The sequence below is a fragment of the Heterocephalus glaber genome, unplaced genomic scaffold (assembly GCF_053883595.1).
Source record: "Heterocephalus glaber isolate CG9 unplaced genomic scaffold, H.glaber_assembly_v1.0 deba00001531, whole genome shotgun sequence".
NCBI classification, from domain to species: Eukaryota; Metazoa; Chordata; class Mammalia; order Rodentia; family Bathyergidae; genus Heterocephalus; species Heterocephalus glaber.
The window spans coordinates 9,848,376-9,866,103 of NW_028258329.1; the positions used below are offsets into that span (position 1 = coordinate 9,848,376).

At 40.2% G+C, this 17,728-nt stretch overlaps 1 protein-coding gene across 42 annotated transcripts in view; it reads left to right on the forward strand.

The window, feature by feature from the left end:
* LOC101712748 (uncharacterized) overlaps positions 1-15,806 on the forward strand; it is a 78,135-nt gene extending 62,329 nt beyond the window's left edge. For 20 of the 42 annotated variants that reach the window (XR_015441699.1, XR_015441697.1, XR_015441698.1 and 17 more), the window contains 2 exons: positions 1,461-7,746; positions 9,008-15,806. The gene's annotated coding sequence lies outside the window, so the exon portion shown is untranslated. The remainder of the gene's footprint in view (positions 1-1,460; positions 7,747-9,007) is intronic. The other 22 variants (XM_087188334.1, XM_087188332.1, XM_087188339.1 and 19 more) reach the window with 20 other exon arrangements.
* Positions 15,807-17,728: the final 1,922 nt, after the last annotated feature.

Here is a 17,728-nt window from a genome sequence, read left to right on the forward strand (position 1 = left end):
TGAAGCCCCAGAGCATATAAAAAAACATAAGGTTGTTGCAATTTAAGTGCCTTCAAAAGATCTAATTTGATTTTTAAAAGCAATTCTGCAGATGTGAAAATTAAAAGCATGAAGAAACAAGATATGGTTTAATGACTATTTAGGTTAAGAAACATTTAGAGGTTTTAGTAGAGTTACACCAAAAAAAAATTTTTTTTTTAATTTAGTTTGTAACTTTGAAAGATTGAGTCCACAACACAACAGAAATTGCTGAATTTTATGGGCCACTATTTCCTTGATCAAATTGCCCTATTCTTCCCCAACATGTTTCTGAAGTCAGTGGTATTACTTTGTGCAGATTTTCAATCCCAGTACCCATGAATCAGATTTTAAGTTCTCACAAAGTAAGTTTCTCCACTTGGTTTGTCTTAGCTATTTCATCAGCTAACCCATCCTCTCCTCCCAGAAAACTGTACATTTATTCCCACTTAAAATAAAAAAGAAAGAAAAAAGAAAGCTTTCCCATTGGCTTTAATGACATCTTCAGTCAATAATGAGTTAATAAAAATCTCAAAATCATCTGGGCTAGATAAGGAGGAAGAAAGAAAAGCATTGTACTGTAATGACAGGCTCTCAGCCTGCCCTCTGAGACGCCATGGGTCAGTCATGTTAAGAATGTGTGTGTCCAATCATCTGCTGATTTTTATCAGCAAGCCCTCCAGCAGGAGCTGACAAGGGGCAGTTTGGGAGCCACAATGAATAAACAATGACTTTTTGGGTTGTTGGGGGCTGTGTAAAAGAGTGAGGGGTTTATATATACTAAAACATGATGACACTAGCAATCAATATACCAATTACTGGACAAGTTATTGGATGAGGCATTCACGTGTCTGCAGAGTTCTTGCACTTTGAAGAGACCTCTAACCGGGAGAGGGCCTGGGCTCAGAGGCAGGTGGGGGTCCAAGATCTGACTGCATCTCAGACTGCAGAAGTTCATCCCTGAATGATCTGAACCATAGGGGAGTTGATTAAAAAGATGGAATCATCTTCCCAGAGAGTCCAATCTCAGGAGTCTGGGAATAGGGCTGGGGCTTGATGTTTTTAATCAAAGATTCCAGGTAATGCTAATCAGACAGGTTAGGCCACTGCTGTAAGCTGTAATTACCAAAGTGCTGGCCCCAGGCATCACCAGGGAGAGGTTTAGAAATGCAGGCTCTCAGGTTCTTCCCTAACTCTGCTGAATTAGCCTGCAGGTGGGTCAGACACTCTTTCCAGTTGGAGACCCATGGCTTAGAGCAAAGATCCCAATGAAGGCGACAGCATAGCACCGTCCATGGTCATCTCTGAGGTCCCTCATGGGGAATCTGTTACTCCTACTAGTTAGTATGCTGAAGTTTCCAAATGATTTACTTTAAGAGATTAGAGTAGATCCAATATTATATTTGTAATCATGTCATTTTCATTTATCTCTTCCCTGCCAGGTTTTCTTGAGTGATCTTGATGTATGAATGACTTTGATTAAGGCAAGGGAAGAATAAACATAGATTCTGTCTATTAAAGGAGAAAAGCAGGGTGGATTTGTAAATAATCTTAAAAGAAAACAAGAACTGTTTGCCACAGAATGCACAACACGGCTTAATCAGGAGATGAGAATGTGGATGGACTCTGGTCCACAAAACACAAGGAGAAGGCAACTGGCAATGATCTTCTTGTAGCAGGGTGAGAGACTTTTTTTTTCTGGCCAAGAGTCTTCCTTCTGAAGCAGCCCAGAGTTGCTGGATTTTCCCAAAGTTGGATTAGTCTGCCAAATATGCAAGAGATTTAATCAGTGTTCCACAGAGTATGTTTGAAAGAACAATTGTAAGTTGCTAAAATGTCTGGAGTCCAGTGAGAAACAGTGGATCAAAATGAGTAGGACTGTTTGCAGCAGAGTTCCCCGAAGCCACTAACACCCTACTGTCCACTGTGCAATCTCCAGGGAAGGCGTCCTCACGTGAATTTGATCACCAAAACCCTTTTATAAAGGACAACCTCATAGAATTAGTGTCAACTTTCAGAAGTCAAGGGTTCAAACCTTTAAGATGACACATACTTGTGGGTAGAGGTGAGCTCTATGTGCTATACAGTGAGGAGCCAATTTATTATAATTTATGAAACACTGTATCTGGCATCAGTATTTCTTATGCGGTGGCTTAATGCCAAAAAGAGGGTTCATGTAACCATCACCGAGGAGTTAAATAAGTTGTCTAGCTGTTGATGGTCTGGTTAAATCATCCCTGAAGTGTTGGCATGTCTCCCAGAATAGATATTCATTTGAAAAAAAAATTATTTGGGTTTTACAAGTGAGATCACTTTGTGTTTTCATACACAAGGGATAATTCCATCATGACTCCTTAGAAGCACCCACAAACTGCAGGCAGAATTGCATATGCCCCAGGCCAGGCCTCATGATAGAAGGGATGCCTGCTCCTTCCATGCCGGGAAAGCTCATGTCATTGCTACCTCCAGGCTTGCAGATGGTCATGGGCTGTGACAGCCCATCTTTTCTCTCCATAGTGACTATCTGTGAAAGTGATGGAGAGTGGAGTTCAGGCCAGTAGAGATTTGAAGCACATAGCTGGTTATAAAATTTCTTCTCTTGAAGTTACTCCTGAAAATGTGCATTAATGCCAAATGCTAATTCTTGCCAAGGACATAATGTCTTATAAATGCTATGAAGGAATATCATTTTCCCTGTAGAAGTGAAGGCCATGTTAAGAAAGAGGTTAGTTTCCCAAGTAACATCTGCAGGTCACCTGCTTGCCTATAAATCGCTCGTGGGCTTCCCCCAGCCTTTTGTTACACAATAGTTAGAAGGAATTCTCACACAGAAGAAAGGATGGAATGTAAGTGACATTGCAAAGATGTGCAAAGATAAAACAAAACAGGACCCCCAAATAAAACAATCCCACCCACCCATGATAATAATCATCGTCTTTTCTACACGCAAGTCTATCCAAGACTCAGAACTCATTGGGATATTTCTTTCTGAACTAAAAAATGATAGAGTAGACTCAACTTTGGGAGGTCTTCCTGGCCTTTTTCTCATCTCCTTTGCAAACATATCCTTGTAGAACCATGTGTACTTCTCGGCTTTCCAGGCACAAGGTGCTTGAGGGAAGTCACTCTCCACCCTGTAGAAAGGAGCTCACCAGAGCTGGCAGAGGTATACCCACCGCTTGTCTGGTTTGTTATGTTGTTGAATATTTCTCCCCTTTATATTCTTTGAAATGTTTTGAATTAAAATAGCTTACTCAAGGTCACTGAAGGCATATGGTCCTGCTCAAAACTTTAAACAAAACATTAGTTTTTACAACCTTTTGTAATTTGGTATTGTATACAACATGGTTATATGCAGAGTTTCTGTAATCTTTTCAGTGGGTGACAGAAATATGAGAAGCAAATTTATAAGCCATTTAGTGAAGCATTTAATCAATTTCATGCATAGGAAATAACTCCGATTGCTTGGCTTTATCAATCTTTCTCTCCAGCAGAATTCCAGTCAATGGGATCTCCAAACACAGCCCCAGTTGGGGAGGGTGCTGAGGGTGCCCCGACCTTTCCCTGCGTGGGAGTGGACACGTCCTACATCTGCTTCGCATGGTAACCGGCGCCTGTGAGCCTTCTGTAGGCTGTTAATGTATTTCAGAAGGAGAGCCCAGTCTAATGTTTAGAGGAAGTTCTCAAGGCCTTCTACTGGAAAGTTACTCATTAAACACCCTTTTCTTTTTTCTTTTTTTCTAGTGCTAGTTCCTGTTTATTTAATCACATCGATGATCTGTATTTTAAAAATTTTTATCTTAGTTGTGCTAGAGATTTAGAAGTTTTACTGTTTTTTAATAGATAAAAAACCTTCTATTTCTAAAATGTGGCTTAATCACACCCACAGTGTGCTAAACTGGTTTTGGAATCGATCCTGCCACATGGAGGAATCAAAAGATTATCAACGAGAAGCATAACATCCATGCAGCAGCTCACCAGGTACAGGTGCTTCCATATCCATTCACTCACTATCAGCAATATGAAAGGACCATCCAGACCCCTACAGGGTCTTCACAGAACACCCAGAGGGGCTTCCAAAAGCTCCCCACACCCCAAGGTAGTCACCAAGCCAGGCCATATCATTAAGCCCATCAAAGCAGAGGATGTGGGTTGTCACTCTTCTTCAAATTGAGACCTGTCTGTCATACAGAGCATTACAGCACGACCCACTGGAAATCTCAAAAAAGAGCTGAAACACCCTTTTCTCAGCACACTCTCACGAGCTCAGCCACGCACACTGTACAGGAGCTTAGGCTCCAGAGAAACACTTTCGAAACCAGTTTTAGTGGTTATCACTACCTTTGACACATGGAAAAATAAAGTGACATATTAAAACCCAACTCCTTCTAAGTCCAGGAGCCCAAGCAATGTGACCAGAATCACTGAAATCCACCAAAAGTGCATGTTACATACAGGTAGAGCTACTTTAATACTTTTCAGAATATTTAAACTGTCCTTGAGTCTTCCTGTTCTGATTGTCTTTTAAATTGCTTGAAGGATCAATCCAGCACTCGGCAACACAGCAGGTTAATATTTTCTTTGCTGTCACGTGCTAGAATCCCTCTTATGACTCTTTACCCCCAAACATCATCAAGTTCTTAAGTGAAAAAGTCCAGAGGGAGCAAAAGACATCTTCCTGATAATCATTATCTGCTAATCTGTATTAAAATTGCATTAGCTCTACCTTGTCCTCTAAAATTGAAACTGATATAAAGGTACTATACACATAGTTTCTAATTTAGAAAATAATGTGTTTTCACTGATTTCTGAACCTAGAAAAGTATTTCAGTGAATAAATTGCACTCTAGATTAGTTTAGTTCTGATTTTAAACCAGTTTTGTTCATGGTTCTCATCTAAGTCTGTTGATACTTCACACTCATTTCCAAATATGTAGCACCCATGGCTTTTCCTGAATTGGCAATTCAGCGTTGTGCCCTTTGGTATTTATGTCGCCACACTATGTTGGTAATGGGGCCACCATGATTCTACTGGGCAGAATTGCCTTGATATCCTATACAAAATTGGCAGCTCTTCTGGAGATTGGTTGAAAGAGGTTAGTTAGTCTTTCTCTGTTTCTATCTGTGCATCTGTTATCCAACCATTAACTTTTGGATTAAACCAATAGGTCATTGACTTTTCTGTGTGTTTTTATGTTTTTTTTCAGTTCTGAGGGTCAAACTTAGGGTCTCACATATTCTGGGCAAGTCACTGAGGTATATCTCCAGCACTTAAAAAATAAACAATCAATTTGGAGGAAAGATGTCTTTGGTATAAAATCCAATAAGTTGAAAAATCAAGCTGAGTATTGTGGTACATAACTGTAATCCCAGCACTTTGGGAGGATGAAGCAGGAAGATTAGAAGTTTGAGCCCAGTCTGGGTAATTTAGCAACTCAGCATGATCCTGTCTCAAAATTAAAAAAAAAAAAGAAGGAAAAAAAAAAAAGAGGTAGGTATGTAGCTCAGTAGGAAGGCCCTGGCTTCAATCCCTAGTAAGACCCTCTCACCCAGCATCAACTCATTAGGACTAATAAATTTAAAATTTTCAAATAAAAATTGAAACAAATTTGAAACACAAAGCAATTGTCAGATACTTAGTCTCCTTGTAAATATAAAACAGAAGACTAGGCATGGTGACAGCTATTCAGGAGGCAGCGGCAGAAAGATCAAAAGTTTAAGGCCAGCCCGGGCAAATTAGTGAGACTGTGTTTCAAAATAAAGGAATGGGGAGGGTGCTTGGGAAGTAGCTCAGTGGTAGAGCACTAGACTGGCACACACAAGCCCCTGGGTTCATCAGACACACACACACACACACACACACACACACACGCACGCATATATGCTACAGCTACAGTTCTCCCTGAGACTATTTCCAACTTCCATTTATTTTCTTTAATTCTCTTGAGGTGACCTGTTATCAGAATTGTGCACATGGCCAGTCCTTTCCCCATCCCAGTAAATCTCAAAAACAAGTGTTTTATTTTGCATATTTTTGTGCATTCGATAATTCTTTCATTTAAGTGTTGTAAATCTTCCCTTGTTAGTAGAAACAGGTACAGCTCATTCTTTCCAACTCCTTTAAGACTTTTGCTTGGCCTAGCTAGATCAGTGCTCAATGAGTTACTCTGTATAATGTACATCTGGGTTCTTCCCATCTTTCGGTTATTATAAATTGTACTTTTGTGGATATCTTTATAGACATTTAAAAATATGTCTTATATACTCAAGTATATTCTTATATACTTATATATTTATATATATATGTATATATATCACTAATATATAGTGTGCACTGCTCTACCATAAACACTTAAAATGAAGTTTCTAGGTCATAAGTGTGTATATTTTATGTTTTACTTGTTATTTCTAAATTATCCAGTAGTTTTAATTTTAAACAAAGGCACTACCATCATCTCCGATATCACCTTTTTGTCTCAACTTACACCGACAATAAGCTCAGTCACTCTTATGCTCTGTGATAACTTTGTTTCTCGAAGAAGGTGGAGATTACCTCATGTTCCTTCCCTACTGGGTTTCTCCCTCCTCTTGGGAAAGGTGGGGACAGGTAGCCTCATCATTGGAGCCTGGCCAGATGTTTACAAACTCCGGTGGCCACATTCAGAAGCTGGAAAGCCTCTGGTCCAAAAATGAAACCAAACAAAACACATTCATCTTTTCAGTGTGCATGAATAGAGGCAGTGACACACTGCCATTTCCATCGTAGCTTCAGTGTCTCAAACAACTGCTTCAGCTTGCTTTATCCTAGGCCTGCATATTTTTGTTTGTGTGTGTGTGTGTGTGTGTGTGTGTGTGTGTTTTGGTACCGGGGATCGAATTCGGGACCTTGTGCTTTCGAGGCAGGCACTGGAACCACTGAGCTAAATCCCCGGCCCAGGCCTGCATATTTTTCTAAGCTCTTTCTCTCTCTCTTTCTCTCTCTCTCCCCCCTCCTCTCTTTCTTTTCTTCTTTCGTTCTTTCTTGTCCTGAACACTACCACCGATCTACACTCCCAGCCCTGTTCCTGCTTTTGCAGGTAGCCTTGTGAGCAGAGAGACAGAAAGTATTCTGATAAAGAAGTCTATTTTGGGCTTGAAGTTCAAGAAGGGGATTGTCCTGGTAATCACCGGCCAAGAGCAGCTTTCCTTGTCCCTGTCTTGTGGTGTGTTTCTGCTCCTCTGCAGGACCTTCCTTTGTCTTTCCTCTATTCTTTTGTCTCTTCCCTCAGGCTTCAGCTCCTTTCCACCCCAATGGCTCTGTACTACTAGTGCCTCAGTCTGGGTCTTGTCTCTTCCATCAGTTTGCCCTCCTAAGTCATCGTGGGGCACAAATTTGGTTTTAGTTTCGTATAACCTGAAATAGCTTCTTTTCCAGACTCTTTGTCCTGGTCTTCAAAGTCTTCCATGATTTCTTCCCCAATTCATCTTTAAAAATTATTCTTTCCATTTCCTTTATATTTATTTTATTTAGCAAAACAAAACTGGTCGTGCTTCCCCCAGGTTTTCTGCCTCTTTGCTCTCCCCAGGGCCTGGAGTGTCCTTTTCTCAGAAGACTACCTTCAAAGTTGGGCCATTCAGTGAGGCTTCTACCATCTCTCTCATGCACCACAAAAAATGAGTGTGACCTTTATTCTTTGGACAACAATAGTAATTTGAACAGGGTAGGAGACACAGAAAGCAGCTGTTGAGGTAGGTCTAATGGAAATGGTGGACTAAAGTGTGATTTAAATAAAGGCTAAGCAAATTCTAAGTGTTGGCTACATTTTTGATTCTATACTGCAGAACAGAATGTGAGAATGTAATCGAATTATAGCAGCACTAAAATGTTATGCTTATGGCTAAGTATGTTCAGTTCTACTCCAATGTAGCCATAGGCAGGAAATGGGCAATTCTATAACCCAGGAATGGTTTGTAACTGAGCAACTTTAAGTGAAATGAAGTGAACCTCACACATAATTAACACCACATTAGGTGCGATCAAAAAATGCAGTGAATGTTTAAATTTTAAAAAATTACATTATAAGAATCAATTCAAAACATCACCCTTTCATTGCTATTTTGACTTTAGGGAAGAGCCAGAACTTGCACAGTGAGAGACCCATGAATAAGGTGGATGAGGACATACCATAATGCTTTTATGTGACAGAAATGGTTACATTTTGAATACATTTAAGAAATCTAGGTTGCTAAGGAAAGGTACTCAAGAAAGAGGACTTCTAGAAGTGCTTGCGAAAGTGGCAAGGATGATAGGATGAGTGTGTTTGAAGCAGGAGGGCTATTTTGAGGGGAATTAGTAGCAATGTATTTTTCACTGTGATACATTTTAAAAATTTAAATCTTTACCATATATTTTGATTATACCTTGTATACTGACTCCAAGATGAAAGTGATAATTTGAGTCAATTAATAGAACATGTGCTTTTAACTGATTTCTAAGATAAGAATAATTAGGGTTGTTTTTTTTTTAAACACTTTTTCTGCCTGTCCCCCTTTGTGATTCCTGGTACATACTTACCAGTAGCTTAACGGAAGGAAGTTAGCAATGTAATCCTGGCCACTGGCCAGTATTCCTCTCTTTGACAATAATTATCAAATACTGGGATCCAATCTTGCAATCTTTAAAATTAGGTTTTGGAAGTTATTTCTAAGAATGAAAAATTAGAAGTCAATTATATAGCCAAGAAAGCAGATTGATTACATACTTATAACCAATCCATATTGAAATATCATATGAACATTCAAATGTTATGAAGCCTATAATAATATTAAAATTTTTTGAGGTAATGTTAAGGAAAGATGAAGTACAAACTTGTATATGAACCTAACTTTCTATGTACTGGATCATGAACTTGTCAGGTTGGTAGGTTTGAAAGTTATTTTTTTCTTCAAAATTTCTTTGTATGAAAAAATATTTTATGTTATAATATTATTCTAACTGTATTGTGCCTAGGTGTGTGGTGAGAGTTGGACAGAAGGAAGATTTTTTCTTCCCGAACCCCAGAAAGGTGGATGGAAGAGTTCCTTCTAATTAGGGAAGAGTAAGTATACAATGGTCTTGGAAGCAAGGAGCCAGAGATGGGAAAAATGTGAAGCAACCCCAATTCCAAGTGGGGAAACTGGTTTAAACAGACTCATAAGGAGGGCCTGAAACTTTAGCACAAGGACAGAGTGATTCAGTGTAGCTTTCCCACTGGACACCTGAGTGTCTTGACCTTCATAGATTGATTTTCTTAGTGGGGCAAAGACAGCTAGCAAACAGGATTTTCAAATGCTTGTCTCTGCAAAATTATGAATTATGGAGAATTATTGGAAATGTAGGGATAGGGAATCATGTTTTCCTAATCAAAATATTTTGAAGGTGAATTTTGGAAGCGCTTGAAATACCTGAGAGCCCATGCATAAGATGGTGAGCCTCAATAAACTGTTAGGAGACATTTAGAATTAAATATTTTTGTTATTCTTCATCAGAGCTTGATGGAAATCTACAACATGAGACTAGGAAGGAAACTGCAGACAGAAACAGAGCTCTTAGGTTTCTCACTGGCTCACTATGAGTGGCTCGGGTCATGTGACTCCCGTCCTAGGTGAATGCATAGCAGGAGAGGGATGCTATAAACTGTAGCTGTGAGGCATAGAGAAGCTGCCTTGGGATCTCGCTAAAGTGCAGACATTGTGACCCAATAGGCCTGGGATGGGGCCTGAGACGACTTTCCCAAAAGGCTTCCTGGAGAGGCTGCTCCTGCCCCATGGACTACATTTTGTCTTATGGAGGTATTAGTCTGTGGATCAAAATAGAACTTTTTAAAAACCAGATTTTAGTGCTCCGTGTTCAAAGCTGATTCCCCTGCCTCCTCTTCCTCCTCCTCTTTGTTTTCTCCTCCTCCTCTTCCTCCTTTTCTTCTCCTTCACTGTCCTTGGGATTGAACCCAGCATCTTTGCATTGAGCTACTTTCCAGCTCATTTTTATTTTCTATTTTGAGACACGGTTTTGCTAAGTTGCTTTAGACTGGCTCGAACTTGGCAATCCCATCCGTGTCAGCCTCTGAGGGTGTGGGGATCACAGGCCTGCACCACTACACTTGGCTTGTCCAAACTTCTGAGTAAACCACAAGACTAGTTTTTCAAGCATTTGAGATGATACTGTGGCCCAATCCCATAATAAATTACAGAATTAGAAATTGCTTAACCTCCTGTGATATTGTTCTTCCAGTTAATTTTTAAACACAGTTCTATTTGTAACTGGGTGGATGTTTTCTCAATCTTATATAAAAGAAATTACTTCCACCTCTGTACAACTGTTTCACCTTGCACACTACTGTGTATTTCATTTTCTACTCTTATCCTAATAGTAGCCACACCCTCCTGTTCACCCGTACACTCATAACATACCTCAGCGGACTTTGTGTGCTTGGTTACTGTTTGTTTTTTTAGGTATACATTTATTAAGATCTTCCTGACATGTTGTCACTTCCAGGATAAAGAATTTTTAATTTAAAAAATTGTATTGGTACATATTTATAGTACATAATGACTACCCACCTCATGGGGAGTTGGTACATGTACATTAGCATCTTAATTCTTTTTTTCCCAACCCTCTTCCCTCTCTTCCCTTCTGCTTCCTGGCTATACCAGTTTTTGAATGGGATTCAGTGTTGACTTGTTCTTTGTCTTTGAACTCCAGTTCTCATCTGGTCAGTGGACATGAGGGTATTTTCCCATTCTACCTTGGGTGGGACCACGTACAAAATAACTGGAAAGAATGTCCAGAGACTGACCATTGTCACACCATCACTCTAGGTTCTAGGCTGTTCTCTGTCAATTTGTTACAACCACAGAAAAAGTCAGCTGAGGTCTGCAGTCCCCTCTGTCATACCAATAGCAAAAGAGTTTTAAAAAGTATGAAGTGCTTAAAAAGCCTTGGGAGAGTTCCATTATTAGCAGTAGGGGAATATATCACTTTTAATTTAGTGAAATTAATATCTGAAATTAATTGAAGAATATTTAATTAATTGATATGTCATTTAATTTTTACATGGATTCTCCCCACTAGCAGTGTGTCTTACTAATGTCTGCTGTAAACGTCTACTATATAAGCAGTGCTCACTGATGGATGATTTTTTCTGGACACAGATGCTACATTTCCATCTTCTTGCATGATTCTGGCCAGAGAGGGAGCCTTAAATGTCCCGAGTTACGTGGGAATTTCTCACTTCTGTGTTGTGCAAAGCCCATTGTGAAACCAGAGTGCCCTCAGCACTCTGTGTGTGCCTTGCTAGAGGTATAATTTTCCATACCTGTTTTGCTTTGGCCAGAGAAAGAAGCCCATGATTGCATGTTGACATTGCCTGGCTTGAGGGACCACTTTATCCCATTGGGCTGTGAAATCTGCATTCCTTTAATGCCTGTCTCATTTGTGCCATTCCTTGCCTGAATATTCTTTGCTACAGTAAAGTTCGGAGAGAAGGAATACAGATAAGTAAATAGAAGAGTAGTCTATCCAGCTGAAGGCTTCTCCTGGAAAAACTCTGGCCGACTCCATTTAAATACAAAGTCTGAAGGACCCAGATTAAAAAAATCTTGAGCTAGAAAAAGGTGAATTGGAAATGGTGAAAGTGGCTGGTAGATTAGGAGTGTGGGCTCTGGGGCCAGGGGGCTGATCCTTATTCTGCCTCTCCTGCCTTATGTGGGGGTCACCTTAGGTACATGAGCTCACCTCTCACACTCTAGCATTTTGTTCACCATGTCCCCTGTACTCAAATCTAGTTGCACAGTTAAAAGCCTAAATAAGTCCTTGGACTGTCATCCTCTAAAAGTATTCATTGCCTTGAACAGAAGCAGATGCAACAATGTGAAGCTTCAACCAAGTTTAGCCTTTTTTTTTCTTTTTACAGTTTACAAAACAAGATATTTTATGACTTAATTTATACATTGAATAGAAGAGGACTATTCCAAATATTATCTTTATCTTCTCAACATAAATAATAAACAACTCCAGTAATCAAAATTTACTACAATTGTAATAGATTTTGGCAGAGTTTATGTATTTTATGTGGAGCGAACATAACACTGACTTCCAAGTATGGAGGCCAGGATTTCCACTTTGGCTTTGATAAGTGGGGGAAAAAAATCCACTACTGTATTTGTAATCTTCACTACATTCAAGAGATTAATTCTCATAAATAAAATTGTTTATACCAGCTTCTAATCAGAAAGTTGAAATTATCTGTGGCAATGTAACCACTAAAAACTTGTATACTATGAAAATATTTCAATAATTAATGCATGCTCCATCTAGAGTAATTGACAGTGAGGTCATAAACGTAATGGGCCATCTGTGTTTGATTTGTACATGAAAATGCTTAAAGGGATAGGCAGGTAATTCAAGCTTCTCAGGAAAGGACGATTTGTTCCAACTCCTCCAAGTAGCAGAGCTGTTTAGTACATTTTTCCCCTTTTTCCATAAAGTCTTTTCCAGATTTCTCCTTGAGGTCTGCACCTTTCCGTGCTGCTCATTCTAATGCAAAGATCCCTTGTAGACTTTTTGATGTGCATGCTGCTCACAATCGGCCTCAAGCAATTGTACCTGGCTCTCTTAATCATTTGGATGGCAACTTGATAGCCAAATGTCGGATTAAAAAATCCTAGTAACTCACTCCCATGTTTTGATTTTATTCATTCTACTCAGTCTGACCACTTTGAAAATTTATTATTGCACCTTTAGCTCTTTTGTCAGTAAACAATTTACCAACTTTGTTTCTATTCTTTAACAAAAAGTCATAGTAGCATTAAGAATCTTAGTATGATTTTTGTAACATACCCCTTTGGGCATGGAACAGAAGTTCCACATTTCTGAAAGTAATATGGCCATGGTAGACACCCAAGGAAATTATAGGATTTTCTGTGTAAGAAAACCAGAAAGCATTGAGTATTGTGGTCATGACTTGTATCTAGATGTTTCCCCAACATATCATGTGCTCATAGGTGAGGCTGTTTGGAGTTGGCTGGATCTAGAATGTCTGACACTGAGATTAAGGGTGTGTGATAACTGGAATACTCCACTGATTGGTTTATCATAGTTCTGGGTGTGGCTGAATGGATTTACTGAAGACAGAAGACGCACCCTGGGTATGGGTGGCACCACCCAAAAGGCTTGTATTTTGCATGGGATAAAAGGGAAAAGAAGGCTGTTGCTTGCTGTTGCTGCTTCTTGCCTGTCACACCATGAACTCTTTCTCCTCCACCATGGACTTTGCCATTTTGCTTTGCCTTGGAAGGAGCAAACTATGGACTAAAACCTCTACAAACTGGGTGTTGAAATAAACCTTTTTTCCTTCAACTCTGGGTGTTAGATATCTTGTCTCAGCAATGAGAAAAGTAACTAAGACAATTGCCCAGAGCAGAGTCATCATATCCAAATCCGTAAACTTGGCTAGGAACACATAATCATCTGAAATGTACTGAGCACTTAGCATTTGCCTGGTGTTGTGTTAGACCTCAGATGTACTGGTCCGAACCATCGATGCCCCTGATCTCTTACATTCTAGCAAATACAGCTGTCTCTCTGGACCTCTTAGAGATAGCACAAACTCAGCAAGTAAAAACCCAAATGGATTATATTCTCCTGACAAGCCCCTCCCCAACCTCTATCTCCTCCCGAATTGTCTGTTTTGGCAAAGTATGCCACCATCTACCCAGTGATGGAGGGTCCACTACAGGAGCCCCTTCATAAAGTAAATCACAAGTTCTGTCACAGCTGGCTGCTCATCACTTGACTCTCCATTGTTCTCTCCATTGGCCTCAGCTTTCAATCCCAGTAATTTTTCTTTTTGGCCTGGAATATTGTGACCGCATCCAGTATTACTTTCTTAACCAATCTATCCCCTGTACCGATGCCAGGATGATATTTTAGACATTAAAATGCTTGGAGGATTATGTCAATTCTCTGTAGAAAGCCCTTACTGAAAATGTTCTACAATTACCTTGGAGATGAACCTCAAACTTTTTAACATGGATTACAAGAAAGGACCTTTGGTGATGTGGTCTGGGCTTTACCCTACAATGCCAATTTTCGCCATGGGTCTTGCCCTCTAGTTTCAAGTATATTAAAAATGATATTATATTCTACATACACCTTGTATCAATCTTTTATACTTAACAAGCCATTAAACATATCCTTATTATTGGTCCTATTTAGCTTTATGTGCCTGAATATGAAATAATTGTTTGTCAAGAAGGCATTCCATATGTTACAAACCAGCTTATATATTCTTTTTAAATATAAAACATACACAACTGAGAATAATGTATAAATACATCTAGTTAGCATGCTTTGATGTTTAAATAATTAGATGATGTGCTTAGTAAACAAATAAGTTCAGTGTTTCAATGAGGTGTGTAAAAAATGTTTGGAAGGTGGGCTACTTTAGAGGGATTTGGTATAGTAGAGTAGAAGAGTCTCATTCTACTGTACCAAATATACTGAGCTGTGGACACACATGGAAGGTCTTTGGAGTCCCATCCTTCTGTCTCGGGCTGCCCATCATCCTCTAAGCCCTCGACCACACAGGAAAGGAGACCCAGATCTGTGCTTGGCATATTGAGGGTCTGAGGAGAGTTGGTACCAAGGGAATTGGCTGGAAGAACTGAATGGCTCAGAACATGAGGACAATCAAAGCCAGCAGTGGGAGAGGGAGTGGGAAAGAATAGGATGGGAAATACCAGAAGGACTGTGAGCCTAAGAAATGGGAGAGAGCTTGATGGTGAGATGAGTAGAGAAAAATTGCCACTGGGTGCTGGAGTGGAACCCAGAAGATGAAGAGGATGGCAGTGACACTTGCAGCTAACGGACAACACTCCCAATAACGGCAACAGCAGCTCACAATCTCACTTGCACAGCATTTACTACATGCCAAGCCAGGCCCTCCCATCATGTTACATGTATGAACCATGTAATCTTTGCCCACCCTATCTGACCTACCTCCTGTCCATGGCTGTTGAAAAGATCAAATGCATCAATATTTTTAAAGTGCTTATGTAGTGATATCTAAATATTTGTTGAAAGTCCTCTTTCACAGAGGCACAGAATAGTCTTGCACCTTGCCTGAGGCCACACAGCTTCTAAGTGGCAGAAGTGGGTGAGAACCTGGTTATCTGGCCCTGGAGCCGACACTTCCTCTGAGCTTTCTGCGGTGTACCGGGATGGTGATTCAGCTGCAGCTCCTCCTGTCCTGACTTCACCTGCAGAGCAGTGGGCAAGGTGTGTCTGCTTCTGCCTGCGAGGTGACCGTGTGAAAGGGATGCTCCTGTAAGAGGTTTGGTGTGATGTCATTTAGCAAAATAGAAACAAAATGCAGGCTGAGCTTGCAGACCTGTCACTACAACCAGAGAAGGATTTCAAACCTTCACACTCAGTGCATTCAGGATTGCTGGATTAAGACTCAGAGGTAAGGCCCTTCCTTCCTTATCTTCCTCCCAGGTCTTCTTTGCTTGCTTGTGTCCCTCAGCTCCTGAGCACCCATCGCTGTCCGTACACCGTGACAACAATTATGATGACAATAATGCTAATGATCAGAACAGAGCAGCGGGAAGTCTCTCCACGCACGGAAATGATAATATCTGAGAAGATGGAGGTCCTGGCGACTTTGAGTCAATCATTCTACATTGTACGTATGCACTGGTTTGTAGCACTGTAACCCATAAATACCTATACATATTATGTCAATTTAAAAATAAATTTAATTTAAAAATCATGCTGTTAGCTCATAGTAATGAACTCTTATTGTATGCCAGGTACATTAATGCATTATCTCATTTAATTCTTCTTTTGTTTTTTGGTACTGGGGATCGAACTCAGGACCTCCTGCTTGCCAGGCAGGCTCATTGCCACTGAGCTACACCCCGGCCCCCATATCTCATTTAATTCTTACAACAACTTTGTACCGAAAGAACTAAATGACTCAGTAGATGAAGAAGCTGAGCCTCAGAGAAGGTTTGGTTGGTGAGTAGAAAGGTTGGAATTAGAGCCCAGATCTATCTTTCTTAAATCCAACACAGCACATCCCTTCCTCCCCCTACTGAGGATTCAGTGGATTTGATTTATCTGATTCTTGGGCTGTAAGTGAGTTGATATGCATGGCTTCCCTGAATTAGATACCTGGGTGGGATTTGCAGAAGGAATTCCATCCATTTAGAATGTGATTTTAAAGCCATGAAGATTATGAAAGGCATCAAATAAGATCACAGGACTTATTGCCAAGGCTAGCACCTGCTTAATGAGTATCTACAATGCCCTGGACCATATGTGATAGCTGCAGAGAGAAAAGCAGAGTCACATAGGATGTGAGTGCTGCTTGCAAGAAAGCATTTGAATGGGAAGATTAGAACTACTCAGGTCAGCAGAAGAGCCCAAGGAAAACTCAGAGGGAGGCTTCTGTGAGGATTCTGGGAGTGAAGGAGTATCCAGCCTGACTCTTCCCTTCCTTCACCTTCATGCCATGCAGCGTAGTGAATCTTGATGCTGAGGGCTACACTGAGATTACGTGAGAGCTGAAAGACCTAAAACATTAATAACCTTGAGAGAAAGAGGCACTTTGTTTCTTCTCAAGGCCCAGAAGAAGGTGGCAGACTTTAATGTCCCTGAAGGAGAAAAGCTCTAGTCTGTCTTCATCACACTGTGGTCCACAGCAGGAGCATCTGCTGCCCCACACTGAGTGGCTCAGGAGGATCAGACAAACTCTGCACCTGGAAGGCAGCATCTCTCCCATCTTCCCAGGGCCTCAGCAGATGATGGGAATGTAAACTTCCATGCCTTCCACCACCTTTGAGTTTCCCCAAGCTCAGCACCAAAAGCATCTGACTTATACAAGGAAGTAGAGCATGACTTTCAAGAGAGACCCCAGTTCCTCTAATGGAATTTGGAATCAGGGGAGAGAAATCCAATGGTATGGACAAATGACTCATGGAGGTGAATCAAAGAGGGGAGATAAACGGAATGACATGAAGGTGGAGAGTGTCCTCAAAAATATGTCCCTGGGACACCATGAGGGGATTTGGGAACTTAGAATAATGATTTCTGAATGAAGCCATTAATGTTTTGTGAATCAGAAAAATACGTAATTTGTTCTGGCAATTGAATTAGAGATCTAGAAGATTAAGTAAATGGAAGTAGAACATGCCATAGAGAAAAAAACAAACAAACCATGAGTACAAAGATAAGTGAATTAGAGCACAGATCTGGGAAATATCTTTATGAAAAAATAAAACAAAATTTCATAACAAAATAATAAAAAGAATAACAACAGTTAATACATGATGCAGCATCATGTTCAAAGTAGTTGTTCAGATACAAAACAGATTCTGTCTTACAAAGAAGAAACAACGAGATAGCAGTGCAAAACTTTTTCAGTGCACTAAGAGAAACTAGGAAATTTAACATGCAAATAGTGAGGGATCCAGAAGGTGAAAGGGAAAAGGTGGAGAAGTACATTTTCCTGAACTAAAGAGGTTGTTAGCTTTCAGATTACAAGAATTGAGTCTAAGGAAGAATTAACACACACACAAAATGAACAAATCCAAATAAAACCACTGCACTAGACATCTCCCCATTGAATTCTGAGCTTTTAGCATAGGCAGTGGTGTGGAGCCCTTCTTGGGTCCCCCAATGGGGCTGCGT